Source organism: Podarcis cretensis (genome assembly GCF_951804945.1).
Source record: "Podarcis cretensis genome assembly, chromosome: 14".
In the NCBI taxonomy this organism is placed as follows: domain Eukaryota; kingdom Metazoa; phylum Chordata; class Lepidosauria; order Squamata; family Lacertidae; genus Podarcis; species Podarcis cretensis.
The window spans coordinates 25,453,837-25,477,350 of NC_137183.1; the positions used below are offsets into that span (position 1 = coordinate 25,453,837).

General features: G+C 44.9%; 1 protein-coding gene and 1 long non-coding RNA gene across 3 annotated transcripts in view; both read right to left on the reverse strand.

Moving 5' to 3' along the window:
- The window catches only part of MCTP2 (multiple C2 and transmembrane domain containing 2), a 116,143-nt gene extending 106,256 nt beyond the window's left edge, over positions 1-9,887 (reverse strand). Inside the window, exon 1 of one of the 2 annotated variants that reach the window (XM_079954235.1) lies at positions 9,742-9,887. The gene's annotated coding sequence lies outside the window, so the exon portion shown is untranslated. The other variant, XM_079954236.1, reaches the window with a different exon arrangement.
- Positions 1-23,514, reverse strand: part of LOC307203549 — a 309,517-nt gene that overhangs the window by 106,256 nt on the left and 179,747 nt on the right. The gene's annotated exons all lie outside the window — the stretch shown is intronic.

Genomic DNA, 23,514 nt, shown 5'->3' on the forward strand with positions numbered 1-23,514 from the left:
GGGTTATAGGTTGGGTTTGGAACATTTCTGATCTCTCGCATTTTTCCAATCTTAAATTCAGTTCTTCACATTTCTGCAGCAACTTGTGATTTTTTTTAAAAAAATCCTTGAGAAAACTTTATAGCATTTTTGAGCTATATTGGGATGGGGCGGGGATTTCACTCGATGTACATTGCCTTCTAGGTTACCTTGCTGCTGCCCACACATACCCTTGAATAAATTGTAGGATTTGCCATCAAACAATGTACAAATGTTGTTTTTTTAAAATGGGTCTACCTGGAGGCAGTGCTCTTTGTAAGAGAAGGAAAGAGAAGGAAATCAAAATCATCAAGAAACCATGTTTGCTGATGATGGACTTCCAAACAGACACCACCACTGATATTTGGACCAGAAGACTATGCATTGATTTTAAGAGCCAGATGTCCAAGCAAAGAGTCATGCAATCATGATCTTCAACTTTGGACCCCCAAATGTTGTCGGACTGCAACTTCCATCAGTTCCCTGCTGGTTTAGTCAATGATAAGGGATTACAGTAGTTGTAGCCCCAAAATATCTGGGAACCCATGGCAGAAGGACACTGATTTATACATGTGAACAGAGACCCAGTTTCTGCTATACAGGACAATTAATTAGTCCAAATACCGTATTTTTATGTGTATAAGACAAGGGGTTTTTTTTACTCTAAAATAATGTTAAAAAACATGCCTCGTCTTATACATGGATAGTGAATGGGGTGGACAGGTGATTGTCTGCAGCCATGAGCAGGAGCATGTCAGCGACAATTGTTGGCTGCTAGAAGGGCTTCTTTGGATTGGCTGTTGCTGCTCTAATTGGGTTGGTGATTGGTTTAAGCAGCAAACACTGCTGTTGATTGGCTACCGCTGCCGTGATTGGTGGTTGCTGTTTTGGGACACATGCAATTGTGATTGTCTGCTGACAGCTTTTCTCAGGTGGGTGGGAGATTTTCTGCTGGGGAAGGGTCTGTTGGCAATTTGCTGTCTCTGTGTCAAGTGGGCGTTCATCGTCAGTGCTGCAGGTGAGCAATTTTTGGCAATTCCCCGCCCCCCAAGCTGTAAAACTCTGGTCAATCCCGGGCAATCCTCCGCAAAAGAAGCTCAACAACTCTGAGCCATTTCCCCCCTATTTTCTTAAATTTGAGTCCCCCAAAATAGGGGGCGTCTTATACATGGGGCGTCTTATAGACAGAAAAGTACGATAGCTTGGAGATATAACGAGGGCTAACCGCACTTACTAGGAGTAAGCCCCGCTGAATTCAGTTGGTCTCACTTCTAAGTACATCATCTAAGTACAATCATCAACTTGTGGATGAAAACAGGTTTAATACTGTACTAAGAACTTATTCATTGCAAAGTTTTGTGTTGTCCATGTGACATTCCCTTTCTCTCAATCATTCATTCCCACACTTGGGACTAAACATTTCAAATTCCTGTATGCCAAAGATAGATCACAAGTGGATCACCTATGTGTGTTTTTCCTAAACCTACTAGTCACCATGTTTATGTTTTTCTCTTACTTTTTTAAAAAAGTTCATGCTTCTTAGAAAAGTACTCAACTTACAGGGTAGGAAGGCATCAGATTTATCAGAGTGGGTTTGCATAACAGGCTACTGCACAGTGAAACCTGATCTCCCAAATTAGTTTTCTGAAGCAACGCAAATTTCCTCACCGACAAACAACCGCCTACTGTGCCCTGAGGACAGAAGTGGTGCTGCTCTATACTTGTTAAGGAGAATTTCCTCGGAAGAAGATGATTGCACCATAATGGCATAACCTTGCTCAAGCAGGCTGACTTCAAGCAAAGCATGAGTTCTGCCAGCAGTTGAAAGGGAAGAGAGATAGCTCAGTGGCAGAGCACATGGCTCACAGACAGAAAGTCCCAGGTTCAATCCCTGGTATCTCTGGGTAGAAAACCTTACCAGAAACCATGGAGAGCTACTGCCAGTCAAGAGTTGACAATACTCTGCTAGATGGACCAAAGGTCTGATTCAGTAGAAGGCAACTTCCTATGCTCCTGATAATACACTTGTAGGATGAGCTAGAAGGGGACACATGCACAAATGGTGTACACAATGGTGGTTTAAAACACAGAGAGGTCATTTCAAGTTGCATCTGCTGTACATATTGAGGCGGGGTGGGGATTTCACTTGATGTATATTGTTTACTTGGTTACTCTGCCGCTGCACACACATACCCCAAATTCCTGTTTAGGAATCATAGAAGCTGTATTCTAAGCATGTGCTACCATTTGAGCATGGGCAACAGCTGTCTCAAATGTGCGCATTTCAGCTTAACTGCAAAGTCAATGTGGCTGAAGTTTTCTATGTGGATCGAAGCTGGTTTGAGGTATCAAACAGCAGGATTTCTCAAGAAACTACAGGATAGATCTAGATTGTGGTGTGAGTCATGTGTACACATCTTTGAACACCAGCAATGGGAGAGCATTAGAGTCAGTGTTAAGGGTAATGTGCACATAGACTGAGCTAGTTTAGGAAAACAGGAGAAGCCTCAGTTCTAACACTGCACAATTCCACACCAGCCTGCTATGATTTTGAATGGTTTGACTAAGCTCCCTCACCACCACATCTATGACATTTAGTATGTCAAACAGGCTAAGGAGATGTTCTCTCCATGCAGTCCTGCTCTCAAACAGAAAAATCCTGTAGGTTCTATAAAAACCACTGAGGTTATATACTGTAGACCCCCAAGTCTCAAACTGAAGACTTGAATGATGCCATCCTAGAGCAGATTACCAAAAAGGAGAGATGTTGTAGTCATGTGAAACTGCACCTACCCAGATATCTGCTGGAACTCAAACTCTGCTAACCATGTTAAGCTCCAACAAATTCCTCAATTGCCTCATTTACAATTTCATTTCCCAGAAGGTGGAAGAAGCAACGAAAGGATCATCTATATTGGACCTGGTCCTCACCATCAAGGAGGAACTGACCAATGAAGTGAAAGTACTGAAAACCTTGGGAGGAAGTGATCATATCCTCTTCAGATTCATTATACAAAGGCAAGGGAAAGCTGAGTGTAGTCAGACATGCACTCAGGACTTTATGGCCAATTTCAAAAAGCTTAAGGAACTACTGGGTCAGAAATACCCAAAGAGAAGGGAGTCCAAGATGGATGGGAGTTTTGTAAAGGTGAAATATCAAAGGCACAAATGCAGACAATTCCAAGAGGAAAGAAAAGTAGGAGGCATCTAAAGAAATGAATGTGGCTGCATAAGGAACTTACAGATGAGCTGCCATTTAAGAAGGGCATGTATAAGAAACAGAAGAAAGGGGAAATCACAAAGGAAGAGTATAAATGAATAGCCAATACTTGCAAGGAGACGGTCAGGTGGACTAAAGGTCAGGAGTTCAGGCTTGCAAGAGAGGTTAAAAACAATAAGATTTATTCAGCTATGTTTGAAGCAAGAGAAAGATCAAGCAAGTTCTGCATGGAGAAGACAGAGAAATGCTATTGGGTGATGGAGAGAAGGCAGAACTGCTCAACACCTATTTTGCCTCTGTCTTCACCCCAAAGGAAAGCAGTGCCCAACCTGGTGATAACAGAATAAATGATGCAAGGAGAGAGCTGTAGCCCAAGATGGGAAAAGAGGCAGTAAGGAAACACCTAGCTACTTTAAATGAATTCAAATCTCCAGGGCCTGATAAGCTGTACCCAAAGGTACTAAAGTAACTTGCAGATGTAATCTCAGAGCCTCTGTCTATAATCTTGGCGAACAGGTAAGGTTCCTGCAGGCTGGAGATGGGCGAATGCTGTCCCCATCTTCAAAAGGGGGAAAAAGAAGACCCAGGAAAGTACCGACCGATGATACCAGGAAATACCAGGAAAGGTCCTATAACAGATAATTTAAAAGTTGGTCTATAAGCACTTAGAAAAGAATGCTATGATTACTAAAACCCAGCAGAAATTTCTCAAAAACCAGTCATGCCAGATGAATCTCGTTTCTTTTTTCTTTTCTTATTCTTTCTTTTTTCTTTTTTGATAAAGCTACAAGCTTGATGGATCAGGGGAATGCTGTGGACATGGTTTATCTTGATTTCAGTAAGGCATTTTACAAAGTCCCCCAGGAAATTATTGTGTAGAAACTGGTAAAATGTGGGCTGGACAAGGTAACTGTTAAATGAAATTGTAGCTGGTTGACTGACAAAACCCAAAGAGTTCCTCACCATCAATAGTTCCTCACCATCCTGCAGAAAAGTGAAAAGTGGCATGCCACAAGGTCCTGTCCTGGTCCCATTGTTCACCATCTTTATGAATGACTTGGATGAAGAAATTAAGGAGATGCTCATCTAATTTACAGATGACACCAAGATGGGAAGGTTAGCTAGTGCCACAGAAGACAGAATCAGGATTCAAAATGACCTTAACAGTTTGGAGAACTGAATCAAAACTAAACTAACAGCATGAATTTCAATAGGGACAAACGTAAGGTTCTGCACTTAGGCAGGAATAACGCGCTATACAAATTTAAGATGGGGGACACCTGGCTTGCCAGTAGTACATGTGAAAAGGATTTGGGATCTTAGTAGACCGCAAGCTTAACATGAGTCAACAGTGTGATGCAGTAGCAAAAAAAAAGGGGGGGCGACTAATGTTCTTCTAGGTTTCATCAACAGAAGTATAGTGTCCAGATCAAGGGAAGTACCGGTAATAGTACCACTCTATTCTGCCTTGGTCAGACCATACCTTGAATGCTATGTCCAGTTCTGGGCACCACAATCTAAGAAGGATGTTGACAAGCTGGAATGTGTCCAGTGGAAGGCGACCAAGATGTTCAAGGATCTGAAAACCAAGCCTTATGAGGAACAGTTGAGGGAGTGGTTATGTTTAGCCTAGATAAGAGGATACTGAGAGGAGTCTAGATAAAAGGAGACTCCCAGAAGATAATAGCCATCTTATACTCAATACTCAAGCACACAGGCCAATACAGTGGTACCTCGGGTTGCATATGCTTCAGGTTACAGACTCTGCTAACCCAGAAATATTACCTCGGGTTAAGAACTTTGCTTCAGGATAGGAACAGAAATTGTGCTCCGACGGCGTGGTGGCAGCAGGAGGCCCCATTAGCTAAAGTGGTGCTTCAGGTTAAGAACAGTTTCAGGTTAAGTACGGACCTCCGGAACGAATTACAGTAAGTACCTAACCCGAGGTACCACTGTACTGAGTATCTATGAGGTGCTGAATGTCAGTTGAATAAGAAAAGCACAAAACTGTGCGGCGAGGTGATGGTAGATTGAAATATTGGGTGAAAGGGTTGGGTGGTTCACTGGCTGGCTGAAACCCTGAACAGGAGCACTCTTGGCAGAAATCAAAGATGCATGGGGATTTTCCATTCCACATTCCACTTTTTCTGCCTTATTTTCCAGCAAGTAAATTAACTTTCACTGTTTTGTACCCAATGAGGGCAAAGACACTGGGTGACTGAAGGAAGCATTTGGCACATCCTAAAAACTTTCCTTTCCTGAATGTACTACAGTAGTTCACTTTTCTTCCAAAGTTCTACATCACCTTGCAATGGCTGTACCCAGCAGTGGGGGCTCTGTAGCCTTCCATATGCTGTTGGACTTCAAATCCCATCATCCTTGACCACTGACCATGTTGGCTGGGGCTGATGGGAGCTGGAGTGCAGCAACAGCTGGAGAACCAGAGGTTCCCCATTCCTGCCTCAGCCCCCTGACCCTTCCACAAAAAGCTTTCTGGGTACAGGTAGGCTTGGGAGGAAAACACCCCCAACACACACATTCATACAGATTCTCAAACAATTCCATGGTCACACTAGAGGCACAGCCTGACCACATAACTGAAATCACATAATTAATATGCCATTTAAATTCTGTGTATGTGGGGAGGAGGCTTAATTTATCCAGAAGAATAAATTGCTCACAAAAACCTCTGGCTACAGTGACACACCTCTGGCCACGGCGCTGCAAGTTACTTAGAGCATTAAACAACTGAAACAGAGTGGTTTAAAACACTACTTTTGGCCTTCAGCACAAGTCATCTTCCATGATCATTGAAAGAACCACAGAAACCACACCATATCTATCCCCACCTTAAGTCACACGTTAAACTCAATATGAGTCAATGCTCCTCTGCATGAGGTTTCAGCCTGAATGAGGTGTTAGCACCAACACTTCAGAAAGTTTGATATTAGCAGGCAAGGGGCGTGGGGGGAGCAGAAACCAAATGTCAGTTACCCAGCAGGGTTGCCAAATGTTCAACAGCCTTCAGACAGTAGTTAAACTTGCAGCAAAGGTGGTAAGGTTTTCATGCCCATGCATCATTTCATCTTTTGGTTTCTGCAGATCATGCTGTTATTTTTTTAAAAAAAACTTGAGAACATGCTAGGAGGGTGGATTTTGTTGATTGGCAACCCTACAAAAGATAATAAAAAGGCCTACCTTTAACTGTTGCCTAACAAGAAAACAAGGGACACGGGTGGCGCTGTGGGTCAAACCACAGAGCCTAGGACTTGCCGATCAGAAGGTCGCGGTTCGAATCCCCACGAAGGGGTGAGCTCCCGTTGCTCGGTCCCTGCTCCTGCCAACCTAGCAGTTCGAAAGCACGTCAAAGTGCAAGTAGATAAATAGGTACCGCCCCGGAGGGAAGGTAAACGGCGTTTCCGAGCACTGCTCTGGTTCTCCAGTAGCGGCTCAGTCATGCTCGCCACATGACCCGGAAGCTGTATGCTGGCTCCCTCAGCCAGTAAGCGAGATGAGCGCTGCAACCCCAGAGTCGGTCACGACTGGACCTAATGGTCAGGGGTCCCTTTACCCTTTACCTTGAACAAGAAAACATTCAGAAAGTAAAGCATTTTCTGGCACAGAGATAAACTGATGGAGAAAGTTCCACCTGCTGAATTTCTATATCTTGGGTTACTATTATAAGTGCAGGAGTCAAGCTGGTAAATGATGGCAACCCTATTTGTCTACCGGTTTGGGACCAAGATACTTGAAGAGCTGTCTTTGCCTTCATCAACCAGCCCAGCCACCATCTTCACTGTAAAGAGCCCTTGCTTTCAATCTCACTCCCATCAGAGGTGTGGCTGGCTGGGATGCGGCACAGGGCCTTTTCAGTTGCAGCACCCAAGCTGTGAAACTACTTCCCCAAAGAGGTTCATTCAGCTCCTTTCCTGATAGAGAAACGTTTTTGACCAGAGGGCCACATTCTCTTCTGGGCAACTTTCCAAGGCCACATGCCAGGGATATGCATAATCAGAGACAAAAGTGGGCAAAGCAACCAATGTAAATTTTGCTTTTGAACAAGAGGCTAGTTTCTACACATACTCACATGCCCCCCCCCCCTTTATCAAGGCAAGCAAGAGGCATTTAAGATTTCAAAGGTACTGTCCAATCAGGAAGAAATTCTCAGGGTGAAAAGCAAAGCCAATGAGGTGTATGGCCTGGAGAAAGTTCCAGGGCCCGACAGAAAGAATGGAGGGCCACATCTGGTCAGCAGGCCTGAGTTTCTCCATCTCAGCATTAGTGGTTTTTAATTAAAGGCTTTTTTATTCTATTTTGCCAAATCTTTGATTAAATTAGATATGATCTTTGTTTTATCTGACTCAGTTTGTTTTAAAGATCTGTTCTTTCATTGTTAACTTATTTTTGAACTATCCTTGTGAGTCTCCACTTGTGAGTCTTTTTTAATTAAATTAAATTAAAAACTGTTCTAAGCCTATCTGCAATGCTGGACCATCTAATAGATGTGTGCTCTCAGAAAACGGCAGAGGCTGTGATCCCAGAAATTAGCCTCCAGATTTTTGCTTACGTGTTCCTGCATCAATAAATCCATCAGCCCAGCTAGCCGGTTGTTTAAAGAGGGGGAAGCTAGAGGCAGCTTCTCCGTGTCACACCTATCTCTGGTGCACCAACTAAAGGAGAAGGGAGAAGTCCTTGAGATGTACGATTCTCTCCAGCAGAAGAAACACACCACAGGTTTTGGAGAAGTTGCTGCCCACCCACCACCAAGCCAGTGCTCAAATGATAGAGGGGGGCAGATAGGCTTCCACCTTCATCTCTTAACTATTGTGGCAATACATGTGTGTTTCCATAAGGATCCACAATTTTGACTAAGGTTCTGGGGAGTCAGGGTAGGGTTTGGGGGTCTCATTGTCTCATTCCCTTCCCTGCATTGATTAGACCATGGCAGTCAGCAGTTATGCAGATCGTTAGAGTTACCATCGGACCAGAACAGCCTGGCACAATCTTTGACAGACATGATTAAAACAGATCTACAGATATCAGCACACAGTCAAAACATAATGGAGATAAGCATTTATCTGCTTATTGAGCTGTGCTTTAAAAAATGGTGGCGGGGAGGGGAGCGAGGAGTCCGGTTCAAAAGTTTAGTCAGTTCTGGGACTGCCAACTCTGCCACTGGGCAGCTGATTTGGGGCATCACAAAATGACAGCAATTTGGGAGTTGTTTAATTTATTTGTACTGGAGGGAGGCACTTGTGGTATTTGACAGGCCTTAAGTATTTTGTACCTTGATGTGGGGGGCATTTCCTGTACCCCTGAACCTGGATGTAAATCCCAAAGAACTCTCTATGTTTAAGTAGACTGCGTGTTCATTCTCTCTCTCTCTCTCTCTCTCTCTCTCTCTCTCAATGTATCTCATTTGCTTAGAAAAGCCTCCCCTTTCAGATGTCTTTGGACTTAACCACCATCACCCCTGAAAATAGGCCATGTTAGATGGGGCTGGAGTTGTGGTCTAGCAACATCTGGAGGGCACCAGGCTTAGAGGAGGCAAGACCATTTCCCCAGCAATCCTAACAGTCCAGTCCAAAATCATGCCTACTAAGAAGTACAGTGGTACCTCAGGTTAAGTACTTAATTCATTCCGGAGGTCCGTACTTAACCTGAAACTGTTCTTAACCTGAAGCACCACTTTAGCTAATGGGGCCTCCTGCTGCCGCCGTGCCGCCGGAGCATGATTTCTGTTCTCATCCTGAAGCAAAGTTCTTAACCTGAGGTAATATTTCTGGGTTAGCGGAGTCTGTAACCTGAGGCGTATGTAACCTGAAGCGTATGTAAACTGAGGTACCACTGTAAAGCCCAACCAGTTTCAGAGTGGGGCTGACTCTCAGGTGAGTGGGGTAAGGAGGATGGCAGCCCAACTAAATCCCGCTGTAGGGATGCAACAGTAGACTGACTGACTTAGAATTATACAATTGTACGGCTGGAAAGGACCACGAGGGTCATTTAGTCCAACCCCTGCAATGCAGGAATCTTTGCCCGACCTGGGGCTCGAACCCACAACCCTGAGATAAAGAATCTACCTCCCAGGAAGTTGAGATTTTGGCAGCGTGGTGAGCGACTAGCATATAAGGAGCGTTCTTCTTTCTCTTCCCGGTCAACCTCCTCAGCAAGTTGAAAAGAGGCAGGAAAGGTGAGCGCATCCGCCTGTGTCCCACAACATCTCGACGGCCACATGCGCCTCTTCGCTGCTCCAGGGGCGCCCATCCTCTACTTTCCCAAGCGCCCCAAATTGCGGACGGCGACCTCCAACTCCAAGCTCCCTTCCACGCACCCCGCTTCTAAAAATCCCCCCAAAATCTCCTCTCCAAAAGTCTTTGTCCCCAGCTGGTTCTTCCCTTCCAGCGAGGGGAATTGCACCATCCACCAACCCCTCCGGTACCTGCCTCTCCGTCCGCGAAAACGCACAGAGACCCCTGACACCCGACGCGCTTCTCCAACCTTACCTGCAGTCCAGCGCGCGGCTCCTCCGAGGGGAAAATCGCCTCCGCCTTCGCCGACGCAGCTGCTTCCTCCTCCGGCTGCTGCACCCTCCCTCCAGCGGTTCTCCGCCGCCTCTGACACTCCAGGGGAGGAGCCGGGCCGAGACGGCTCTACCAGCGCCGGAGCGCAGCCCCAAGCAGGGGAACGGGAAGAAGAGGACGCAATCGGGAGCCCCCTCCAGTCTCGGAATCTCTCTCTCTCTCTCTCTCGCCTTCCTTCCCTCCCTGGACTGGGAGAGGTGGGCGTCCGTCCTGGAAAAGTTGCGCCTTGCCGGGAAATTAGTTGGCAATGTATGAGTTAAATGTCAAGGCTTTTTTTAAAAAAAAGAGGGGGAAAGAAACTCTTATGCAACTGGAATTGGGCTTGGAATCCCGACCCACCCACCGCAAGCAACTACCCCTGTTTAACCACGCCCCTTCTCCTTGGCCACTCCCTTTCTTTAAGTAAATAGAAACCATAAATCAAGGGTACGTGAGCGTGTGCAGAGTGCTGATCTCTCTTCTTTTTCCCCACCCCACGCTGCAACTGCATCCTGGCCCTAGGCCAGCGGCAGCCAACACTGTGCCCTTCCATTTGTTTTCTGGATCCCCTTTGTGAATCACTACCCATAAAACATCACTGAGTTTCACATTAAAAGCATGAGCAATAGAAGCAGTCTAAAACAATTCCATTTGTAAAGGGGGAAAAATACAATTCCATATAAGCAAGTTTCCAGGTTTTGTGGTGCTGTTAGCAATATTATGATGACACCCAGCTCTATTTACAGATAGGTAGCCGTGTTGGTCTGCCATAGTCAAAACAAAAAAATAAAAAAATTCCTTCCAGTAGCACCTTAAAGACCAACTAAGTTAGTTCTTGGTATGAGCTTTCGTGTGCATGCACACTTCTTCAGATACCTGAAGAAGTGTGCATGCACACGAAAGCTCATACCAAGAACTAACTTAGTTGACCCAGCTCTATTTCTGCTTTCCAACTAAATCCAAGGAAGCTGTCTGGGTTCTAAACTGGTGTCTGTCATCAGTAATGAACTGGATGCGGGTGAACAAATTGAAACTTAATCCAGACAAGACAGGGGTATTCTTGGTCAGTCAGAAGGCAGAACAGGGAATAGGGATACAGCCTGTGCTGGATGCGGGTAACACTCCCCTTGAAGACACAGGTAGACAGTTTGGGTGTGTTTCTGGACTCAGCCCTGTGCCTGGATGCCCAGGTCTCTGCAGTGGCCAGGAGTGCAATTGCACAGTTAGTGCACCAACAGCACCTGTATCTTGAGATAACTGATTTGGCTACGCGATACACACATTAGTTACATCCCATTTGGTTTACTGTAATCTGCTCTATGTGGGGCTGCCTTTGAAAAATGCCGAGGAACTTCAACTGGCTTAAAGAGCTGCAGTTAGATCGCTGGTCGTGCCAGTTCTGCAGATCAAAGCACTTGAGTGGACATGTATGGGCAAGGGGATATCTAATCACTACACCTCGCTGCATTACGTTCCAGTCTGGAAGCCGTCCTGTTGAATGGGAATTTCATCTCCACATGCAGGTACAGGGTTAGGTTTCATGTCCACCTGAGTCCCTCTGCACTGCTAGCTCCAGGAACTCTTTACCCAGTAGACACACTTTTCGACTTCTTTAACTATGAACCCCAAAATCTGGGATCCTCTCGAAACTGGTCATTTTGCAGCAAAAACCCTGTGTTTTGCAGTGCCCCCACAAATGAAGTAATTAGTACAGCAAACCCAGGTTCGTAGTTGGTACCCCCCAACTCAACGTGGTCCGATTCACTCCAAACTTTGGCAAAGGTTTTGCCGCATTTTGCATCAATAACCCCCACATTTTTCAGCACCCAACAAACGGAGGAACAGCCACTCAAACCCAGGGGTCAAAGGGGAACCAAAAACCCAATATTATCTGATTCACTCCACACTAGTGCCAAACCTTGGCAAAAGTTTTGCAGCGAAAATCCCGAGTTCTGCAACACCCCACAAACGGAGCAATAGTCACTCAAAACATGGGGTCACGGGGTAATCAAAAACCCAATGTTTTCCAATTCACTCCAAGCCGGTGCCAAACTTTGACAAAAGTTTTGCGGGGTTTTGCACCCGCCTCCGCCGCATCTCCCAACACTCCCAAGGAGGAGGAAGACTGCTCAAAGGTAGGTGGGGGGAAGGGGGCAAGCAGGCGGGCGAGGGTGGTGTGGTGCCCCTAATTGCCCTCCCAAAATTAGAGGTTGGCATTTAACTTAGTTTTACTCAGAGTAAAGCCATTGAAATTAATGACTTAACAGTTCATCATTGGCCATGGCACAATCCACCAGGAAATTGAAGTCTGTGTTAATGAATGAGCACGCAGATGGCACAAAACAAACTGCTGATGGATGTACCCTTGTGCCTCTTGGGGCTTATCAAAGTGATCAGTCTTTGCGAGCGCTGACTGTGCTATAAACCCAGGTGCCCTACCTCTAGCAAGCACTGCTGTTGTGGGGGAATATAATTCACCCCTCTACTCAAAACACTAATCTGTGTCACTGAGGAAATGAAATCTGCCTTTCAGCTCATTTCCTGCAACTTTTCATGAGGTGGTGAGTTACATGTGGACAAACAGTGGATGTACAAATAGAACGAGCACCTATTGCACAGTACCCATGGCATCACCAGAACTGAGCAACACAAGCCCCCTCTCTTCCATGGCCACTGCATTACAGAAAGTGTTTCTAGCTAATATTTTGTTTTATTTATTGCAAGGCCATATTGGCCACTGCTCTGAAAAACAACAGCAAACGGGAATAGAACTCAAGAAGCTTTTCAAAGGAAAGGAAAGATGGTGACAGTCAGAGTTCTGGGATTGTTGCTGCATCATCACAAGAAACTGTGGGAAAGCCAATGACATCAACAATGGTTTTGAAGAAAAGAGAAGGAAAATACTTCTAACCTTATTTTTTCCTTTAATAATCTATTAATCTATTTGTACTTGATTCCTTATAACATTTCTACTAAAGCCATATAACTTCATTCCAACATTTTTCTAGCATTCATTAATTTTACAGTATTTCCGTAAATAATCTTTAAACTTTTTCCAGTTTTCTTCCACCGACTCTTCTCCCTGGTCTTGGATTCTGCCAGTCATTTCCGCCAGTTCCATATAGTCCATCAACTTCATCTGCCATTTCTTCCCGGGTGGGTAAATCTTGTGTCTTCCAATATTTTGTGATAAGTATTCTTGCTGCTGTTGTTGCATACATAAAAAATGTTCTATCCTTCTTTGGCACCAATTGGCCCACCATGCCCAGGAGAAAGGCCTCTGGTGTGCTAAGATAAATATAGGATAGAAAACAGAGGAAGATGGAAAGGAATTGCTGAAACAATTAACAGAAGTGGAATACAAAAAGGGAGATGTGAGGAGGTCGTGGAAATAAGTGAATGAAAGATAAGATATTGAAATTATTTGATGTGTTTTAAACTGTTTTTGTTTTGTTTTGTTAGTTTAATGTGTTAGTGTTATGTAGTGTTTTTGTATTGTATTGTATTGTTTTTCTTTTTTGTAGTGTTTAAATTGTTGGGAAAGTAATAAATATTATTTTTTTAAAAAAGAGAGAAGGAAAATACTTCTTTTGTGGGAATAAAGAAGAACAGAATGAGGCGGGGAGGGAAGGAGGAAGAGCACGCTGAATTTAGGATTGGAAAATGGCAAATGTGTCCTCTTTTTTGTGCTCTTCAAAATATGGCAAACTTAGCTTGTGGCATGAACACAACATGTGGCTGGCAGCTAGCACAGGAGATATAAAAATAAAAATGTAAAGGACCCCTGACAGTTAAGTCCAGTCATGGACGACTCGGGGGTTGCGGCGCTCATCTCGCTTTACAGGCCAAGGGAGCCGGCGTTTGTCCGCAGACAGTTTCCGGGTCATGTGGCCAGCATGACTAAGCCTCTTCTGGAGCAATGGAACACCGAAACCAGAGCAGCGCACACAAATGCCATTTACCTTCCCACCGGAGCGCTACCTATTTATCTACTTGCACTTTGATGTGCTTTCGAACTGCTGGGTTGGCAGGAGCAGGGACCAAGCAATGGGAGCTCACCCCATCACGGGGATTTGAACCACTGAACTTCTGATCGGCAAGCCCAAGAGGCTCAGTGGTTTAGATAGGAGAGTTGAAATCCCCCCCCATCAATTCACTTCACAGTATGGACCTCACTGGGTTTGGTTATTTTGGTTGAATTATTCTGATTGCGGAGTTGCGGGAAGTGCTCTCTAGAAGGCTAAGACAGGCAAGGACCCACAGCCCAGGTGGGGCTCGCTAGCTCGGGGAGGAGGTGTGTGATTCCTCAGCTGGAGTAGTTCAGGATGGGTCACATGCCTCAGCAAGCCCAGATGCTGCAGTGAATATGCAAGGCAGAAAAGGAAAGCCGGGCTGGCATCCCGGCCAATCCAGATGTATGGCAGCCCTAAGTTAATGAAGCCCCACTTTTCCTTTCAGCTATGAGTACATCACAAAGACTTCACTTCCTTTTCCTCCTCCTGCCAACAGCACACAATAAATTCCTGCTACCTTTGCTTGCTTTTCTATAATACATCCTATTTTCTGGGTAGCCAAATAAACCTCCTATCTAATGCAAACATCACTGAAGTTATAAAACTTTGTGTCCACCGGACTTTGGGCTCACGTTTTGTCTTGGTAATATAACCCTCAGCTCAGTATTCTATGGATTGGAAGAATGAGATTAAATATTTGCCTAGAAGGCAGATTTAATTACATATACCAGGGGTGGGGAACTCTGGGCCTAGGGCTTCAAAGGAGGCTTCCTAGGGCTCTGTAGCTGACCTCCTACACATACTTATCTGGGAGAAAGCCCCATTGACCAGATTACATTGCATGATCCAACTAAGTTCTATGCAGAGTTGATCCATTTAAGTTAATGAACCTAAGTAATTCAAGGGCGTTATGTACTGAAGTTCTCACCCTGGGCCAGCAGGGGATACTGTAGATAGTTTTCACTCAGGTCCACATATGCAAATAAGGGATGGAAAGTGAGGTTCAGTGATTGGATAGTTACAGAAAGTGGTTACAGTTGCGTTGCAATGGAGCTCTATATAAGCAGGCTGGCTGAACCCTTCAGTTCAGTTCTGTTCTGGCCTGTGAATAAACAAGAGCTGTTTGAAAAATCACTGTGTTGTCTGATATGTTCACCTACAACTTAACAAACGGCAGTTCGAATCCTCGCAATGGGGTGAACTCCCGTTGCTCGGTCCCTGCTCCTGCCAACCTAGCAGTTCAAAAGCACCTCAAAGTGCAAGTAGATAAATAGGTACCGCTCCAGTGGGAAGGTAAACGGCATTTCCGTGTGCTGTTCTGGTTTGCCAGAAGCGGCTTAGTCATGCTGGCCACATGACCCGGAAGCTGTACGCCGGCTCCCTCGGCCAATAAAGTGAGATGAGCGCCGCAACCCCAGAGTCAGTCATGACTGGACCTAATGGTCAGGGGTCCCTTTACCTTTACCTTTACCTTTAACTTAACAAAGGGCATGACCGGGGGGCAGGGAGGAGCACCTGCCCCCCAAAATAAATAAAAATGCATAGCAGATTGAGGTTCTGCCCCCCTAACAAAAGGCCTACACCCCCTAAGAAAAATCCTGGCTACACCCATGAAGTTAGTCCATTTCAAAGAGTCCACCCTTGATTTTGATCTCTGTCTAAACATGCAAGATTTCAGTCTTAGCTGATTTACCAGGTATGAGCAGGGAGGGTTGCTTTGAAACATGGAGATTTTGTTTAACTACTACAAAAGAAGAACACATAAAAGTTATGCAGGAAATGTGTGCCATTGCATGACCCTCCTCTGCAAATTGCTCTGCAGGCTGTTTCTTGTCGGGGTCAGGAAACGAGCAAGAGAAACAGTGTGGCTCCCTCATGCCTCTTCCCATTCCCCTGGGTTTGTTCTGGGCATTGTCACATTCATGGGCAACAAATGCCAACTGTGAGACATTATTCCTAACACAGTTGACTCATAATTCCTTGTATCCCATTTTAATCTCCTGTTGGAAACCGCCCAGAGTGGCTGGGGAAACCAGCCAGATGGGCGGGGTAAGAGTAATAAGTTGTTGTTGTTGTTGTTGTTGTTGTTGTTGTTGTTGTTGTTGTTGTTGTTGTTCCACCTGCTGTTTCTAGGGCTCCCTGTTTTGTAGCTTTTTAAAACGATAAAGCTCCAATGCTGCACCAGGAAAAAATGGAATCCTGCAATCTCGTAAAGTTACGTAAATGAAGGAGACTGGCAGGATTCCTCCTATTCTTTTTCATAGTTCTAGTTTTGCTAATCATCGGCAATGACAAGCAGCAAAATAGGAATGGCCTTTTATACAACTGGGAATTTTGATACAGCAATTTCTGGCTTGGGAGATTTCAAGGGGCATTATACCCACTCCCACGCACTTACAAATAGAGATGGATGGCTCTTAGTTGCTTTGAGTCATTTTTATGAGTAAGCAACTAATAAATATTATCATTAATAAAAATAACAACAGTGAAAATAAGTCTGTCCATGTACAATTCTCTTAGTTTCTCATTTTTCCAATCTTCATTTCTTGTGAAATATTTTCTGTATTTTAGTGCACATTTTATTTTCTCCTAATACACATTTTGTATGCATTTTTGCCCGATGCACACATTTTTGCAAAGCATATTTCCCTGATGGAATGCATTTTTATGTATCACTTTCAGGAATATGTGCATTTTTATGCATACTTTAGCTGTCTTATTTTGCTTTTTTGCTTCTTTATTTTTTTTAACTTACACATGCCACACACAGAAATTTAAAACAACAATCAGGGACGGGAGTGCTTAACACTGTAAGGATCAAATTAAGTGACACAGATGCACACATAGGCACAGCAGAGAGCTGACTCTCAATGGGTCCAGGGCAGCTGTCTACCAGCTCCATCTGATATGCTAACTGAGAATCTTCCTGCCCGCGGACTGTCTCGCCAGAGTGGTATATGCTCTGGTTATCTCCCGCTTGGACTACTGCAATGCACTCTATATTGGGGTAGCTTTGAAGGTGGCTCGGAAACCACAACTAATCCAGAATGCAGCAGCTAGACGGGTGACTGGGAGTGGCCGCTGAGACCATATAACACTGGCCCTGAAAGACCTACATTGGCTCCCAGTGCGTTTCCGAGCACAATTCAAAGTGTTGGTATTGACCTTTAAAGCCTTGAATGGCCTAGGCCTGAAGGAACATCTCCACCCGCATCGCTTAGCCCAGACACTGAGGTCTACCCTCTGAGGGTCTTTTGCTGTTCGCTCACTGAAAGAAGTGAAATTACAGGGAACCAGGCAGAGGGTCTTCTTAGTGGTAGCGCCCTCCCTATGGAACACCCTCCCTTCAGGTGTCAAGGAGATAAAGAGCTACACCATTTTTAGAAGACGTCTGAAGGCTGCCCTGTATATGTCATGAACACACCAGCTCAAAGTGTAATATTGCAGCCAGCTGCTGAATGGAGTCAAGAACAGGGAGGCTGGGCTTTCACACCAGCACAGGAGAGCCCACAGCTGCCAGGGTCTATTCTCCCTAACCTTGAACAGCTGGCTGATAAGGGAGGAACGGAAGCAGGCTGGAACACAGCCAAAGCTCCCCGGAAGCCCAAACAGGTGTGGAAAGCCACAGAGACAGGAAGGGGCTGCAGCTGACCAAATAAGTCCAAGGTGTAAGTGTATAGAAAGGCTGCTAGACAGGAAGCAAAATAAGAAACGTAAAGGTTAAAGATTCAGTCTCTTCTGTTGACACAGGAAGGACTCCTCAGAAGGGTCAACTGAGGCTTGCTAGAGCCGTCCAAGATTATTGCTTGTTTTTCGCAATAAATCCTCCTTTTTAATTACGTATGCTTAGTGTGTTATCAAGCCGGGAACCTGGACTCCTAACAGTATAGGGAAGTTTTTAATGTTTGATATTTTATTATGTTTTTATATTTTGCTGGAAACCATCCTGATGGGGGAGGTATAATAATAATTATTGTTGTTGTTGTTTCAGAATACAACCAAAATCAACACACATTTGGATTAAGGTGCAGGAACGACCCAAAGCACTGGTTGCAAACCAGCTGCCCTTTAGCTTAGTCTATGCATTTACTTGGGTGCAGAATTGCACTGCAAAATTCAGAGAAAATATTTTCGAAGGATGGCCATGTTTTCAGTTTGCATATCATTTCCAAAAGTGTGATAGGTTCGTCTTTAAACACACACTGAATTGAAATTCTCCCCTCACTCCCCACTTCCAAGCATATCTTAATAAGGACTAGAAACCTATTTTACGATAAATGGGAGCAGAGATGCCCATGATGCTGATTCTGCACCCAGTACCCTTGGGGTTAGTTTTCTGCACTGGCAGGTATACACACAGAGTCACATTCCATCCTGGTCCTTGCACATAGCCCTGATGGTGCATGTGCAGGGTTAAGGTTGTCCTGGACACAAGCCAAGCCAATCTAGTCTCTGCCCTGGCAGGCCCATTTTGTTGATCTTGTGTCACCACCAGCTGCAGTTACTTACACACCATTGATTCCCAAAGTGATGGCTTCTGCACACGGCTCGCTGGTTGGTGCTGCCCATCAGTCCTGACAATGTACAGTGTGTGCTTCTGGAACAATCCAAACAGGAAAGAGACACCATTTATGCCTGGCTGGAAGTGCAATCGGACGACAGCAGTGCACAAATAGGGAATATTTCTGCACCTGCTGAAGAAAGGCAGCTGAGACCACAGGCCTTTTCTTTTCTGTGCCCCGTAAAAGTGTTTGTGTTCTCCTGTTTGCCAAAGGCAGCTTCTCCAGAAGGATATTGCAGGGTGCACGTGACCGCTTCTCATAACTCCTGTTGATCAAGTCTCCAGCTAGATTAGATTACAACATAAAGTTTGGCGGTTCTGACATGAAGCATTAGCCGAGGGAGAGAATCACCTGCCTGATTCAGGAGAACTACCTGCAACAAATCTCCTTCATAAGCAGCAGCCTTGATCCATACAGCTCAATACTGTCTACATTGTCTGCCAGCAGTTCTGCCAGTTGCTTCTGAATCCCAGTTGGTGGAAACCACGGCAGGGGGTGGGAGTGATGTTGGGCTTGTGGGCTTCTCATTGGGACATCTGCTCGGCCAAGATGAGTACAGTGGTACCTTGGGTTACATACGCTTCAGGTTACATACGCTTCAGGTTACATACACTTCAGGTTACAGACTCCGCTAACCCGCTACATACGCTTCAGGTTACAGACTTCGCTAACCCAGAAATAGTACTTCAGGTTAAGAACTTTGCTTCAGGATGAGAACAGAAATCATACTCCGGCGGCATGGCGGCAGCAGGAGGCCCCATTAGGTAAAGTGGTGCTTCAGGTTAAGAACAGTTTCAGGTTAAGAACGGACCTCCGGAATGAATTAAGTACTTAACCCGAGGTACCACTGTACAGAATGCTGGACTGGATCGGCCACCGGCAGATCAAACAGGGCCAGCCCAAGACATTTAGGCACCTGAAGCAGGCCCCCAAATGGCACCACCCTCACCGCTGGTGAAGAAGGGGTGAGGGAAGATCTACATCAGATACAAGGGGGCGGGGAGAGAAAGATTGGCATCAGCATCTGCTGCCCCTGTGGATCCTACCACCTGAGGCAGTTGCCTCACCTTGCCGCATGGGAGGGCCGGCCCCGAATAAAGATCTACATTGGGACCTACTGCCCTGTGGATCCTGTCACCTGAGACAGTAGCCTCACCTTGCCTCATGGACATCCCTGCCAGCAGGGTTCTTATGTTCTCCAGGGTTTCTGGCAAGGAAGGTCTACAGCCCTACCTGAAGATGCTGAGGGCTGAACCTTGGACCTTCTGCATGCAAAGCAGATGCTCTAGCACTGAGCCCCAGTCCTGGACAGTTCTGCAGCAGGAATCCCATCCATCTCAACTGTCCTGTTTTGACCACAGGCAGCTGATGTTTTCTGGTCCCTGGCCATGGCCTTTTCAGGAGCAGTTGGGAAGTCCTTGTGCCGTTGAGTCTTTATTTGTTTTTTAAAGCATTTTCACCCCCATTCTAAGAGTGGCTTAGAAATGTCAGAGCTGAGATGGAAAGTAAAAACCAAGACACCCCAAAAGTTTTTGAGCTTCCCCCCCCCCACACACACACAAAAACGCCATTATTACTGAGCATTTTTTAAACCAAAGAAGCCAAAATTAACTTGCCTAAGATCCAGGACAAAGTGCCACCTTTCTTTGAAATCCAGGGGAAATCTGGATATATGGCAGCCCTGCTGGAAAGGGGGGAGGACAAACCCCAGCACTTCAGTTTCAATAGTGCTGGCTGGTGCCAACGACAGCTATATTCCCAAAAAGGGCACCAAGTTGGCAAAGACTGTCCTACACCATTGAAATGATGGCAATACAACAGAGCTCTGAAAATCGGCTAAGCAAAATTTACCTCTGTGCTAAATTCTCTTACATATGAATAATGGAAGTTCTTGAGTGAATAATCCTGATGGTTAATAAGGAAGTGTAAATAATCATTGCAACCACAAACTACCTCCTTGCTAGGGAGTTCCTCCTCGTCTGCTTTCATTTCAAAACTCGGAAGAGATGCCTCTTTGGAATCCCGCAAGCAGTGTCTGAGCATAATAGCACTCTTCCTTCTGCATGCCAAGCAGGCATCCCGCCACTAAACCACTGGCCTATCTAGTACAGTATTTCCCACACTGACTGTCAGAGGCTTTCTAGAGTTTCAGGTCTATCTGACGATGCCAGGGATTGAAGCTGGCACCTTCTGCATACAAAGCAGGTGATCTGCCACTGAGCTGAGGCCTTTTGCCAGGCACCTCTGGTATATTCCAAGTCAAATCACTGCCCCCTCTAGCTCAGCATTTCCTGTACTGACTGACAGCAGCTCCCCAATATTTCCCCCAGAGCTGCATGGAGATACTGCAAACTGAACTGGGACCATCTACAGATACCCTACAACTCAGCTACTGCCTTTCCCAGCAACAAATAAGCGGACTGGGAGCCAGTATAGATCCTTTAGGACTGGTGTTATATTCCCAGCAGCCGCTCCCAGTCGCCAGTCTAGCTGCCACGTTCTGGATTAGTTGCAGTTTCTGCGTCACCTTCAAAGGTAGCACCACATACAGTGCATTGCAGTAGTCCAAGCGGGAGATAACCAGCTGCTAGCTCCCTACATCCTGCGCACTATATTCTTTCTTGGTGTGTTTTTTTTAAAATAAAAAATAATAATTAAAATTTCTGTTTTACAATTTCAGATACTCATTTTACAACCTTAAGATATCAATGACTTCCCTTCTTCTCTTTCCGTGGTTCATTTGACATATCTTATATCCCTGCATATTTTACAAAAACCATACCAATCAGTTTTCCATTATTGCATCCATCAAAACTTATTTATACTGTTGACTTTATCTCAGTGCTGCCAGCGTTTTCAGCTGAACACGATTATTTTCCATATATTCAATAAGTGTTTTCCAATCTTCTTTAAACGTATGTTCTTGTTCTCTTCTTCTATATGTTAAGTCTGCAAGTTGCACATATTCTGTCAGCTTAAGTTGCCGCTCTTTTTTGGTTGGGACCTCACTCGTTTTCCATCCTGCATACTGTATTCATTTCTTCTGCGAGGTCCTGAACTGTTCCGAAGAAAGATGTTTCGTAAGGGCTTTCTTAAAACAAAACAAACTTAAGAATGTTTGGTAAGTGTGTTACACACATACACCTACAGTGGTACCTCGGGTTAAGTACTTAATTCGTTCCGGAGGTCCGTACTTAACCTGAAACTGTTCTTAACCTGAAGCACCACTTTAGCTAATGGGGCCTCCTGCTGCTGCTGTGCCGCCGGAGCCCAATTTCTGTTCTCATCCTGAAGCAAAGTTCTTAAAGCTCATACCAAGAACTAACTTAGTTGGTCTTTAAGGTGCTACTGGAAGGAATTTTTTTATTTTGTTTTGACTATGGCAGACCAACACGGCTACCTACCTGTAACTGGCACTATTTCTGGGTTAGCGAAGTCTGTAACCTGAAGCGTATGTAACCTGAAGCGTATGTAACCCGAGGTACCACTGTATAGGCATTGTAGGAAACTGTCTTATACTGAGGGGAAGCTTTCCTCAGAGTTATTTAACAGTCAATTTCTCTTCCCAGGAAATACTGAAAATTGTAGCTCAGGGAGGGTAACAGGAATCTCCCAGTCGTTTATAAACAAGCCAGTGTCATTTTCCTGCAGCCTGCCTGTCTGTTCCAGAAGAAAACAAGTGTCACTTAGTAGTTTTCATGCAAACATGTGTACGTCTGAGTGAAGATCAAAGGCTTTCTTTTCGCACTCCATTCTCATTGTTCTCTGATATGCCTTTGGTAGTACAATTTCAAACTAATCTGCCGTCCATGTAAATCTTTTTTTAAAAAAAAATCTAAACAGTCCAGGAAATTCCAAGTTGACAAGGAAACAGTAACATAAACAGTTATTTTTAAGGCTCTGGGTTTTCTAGACCGGATCAAACCAGTGAGCCACCCAGACCTTACGTCCTGCCTGCAAGGACTTTGCAAGGTGGCTTGCCAGTTGCAAAACACAACAGTTTGTGGGAAATGATTCTTTTTGTGGTCACAGCAGGAAGCCAGTTAATGCATTCAAGCTTCAGATCAGGCCTGCACCTAAACAGGACACAATTCCTCAGAAGCCGTAAAGTGTCCAGTAGTAATATGTTAGCCTCAAATTAGATTGCATCCTTAGGAGTGAACCAATCTCTTCTTTCCCAAGGAGGATGGTTCCCACTCTGTAGACTTTCCACAGAATAATGAGAGAGTCTCTTTTCTCAGAAGAAGTTTAAGGGAATTTGTCTTGAGGAGGGATGCAGGAGAACTTCTGATGAAAACAGAAACAAGCGTGGAAATTGCCAATGTTCGCTCATTCATCTCATGTCCAGATTAGAAATTGATCCTGCAAACACTATTGATATTTGCTATGGTTATTGTTTTCTTTTTCTTTATCAATTTTAAATATATTCAGTGGTACCTCAGGTTAAGTGCTTAATTCGTTCCGGAGGTCTGTTCTTAACCTGAAACTGTTCTTAACCTGAAGCACCACTTTAGCTAATGGGGCCTCCTGCTGCTGCGCCGCCAGAGCCCGATTTCTGTTCTTATCCTGAAGCAAAGTTCTTAACCTGAAGCACTATTTCTGGGTTAGCGGAGTGTGTAACCTGAAGCGTATGTAACCTGAAGCGTATGTAACCCGAGCTACCACTGTATATATTTTTAATAAATTTTACATTACAAATTTTAAATTATCACCACCCCCTGCTTACAGAGAAAGGTTGTTCCGGCTGTAGATCAAGGGCTCTCGGACCTTTTATCCCCAGCTTGAGAGGGCAGGAAATCACTAAGGCCCACCTGTCACAGAAGGTTGGGAAAAGGGCAAAACCTGTCATGAACTAGTAGCGGGCAGAGGTGGGGTCTGGCATAATCAGCTGGCATTTGCTACCTTTGCTGAACCCCTCGGTTGGGTTTCTGTAGCTGTACACTTTAGGTTTCAAATGTTGTACGTTATGAAGGACAGTCCCCTTTTGTGGATCCCTTGTAAATCACTGCTCCCATTTTTGCCTTGTTAAAATTTGGTTTTAGCATGTGAGATGTTAGCATGTATTTATTTGATTCCATCTCTGAATCATTCCCCATTGAATACCTCAAAGCAAAACTGGCACTGCATAATACCCATTCCGC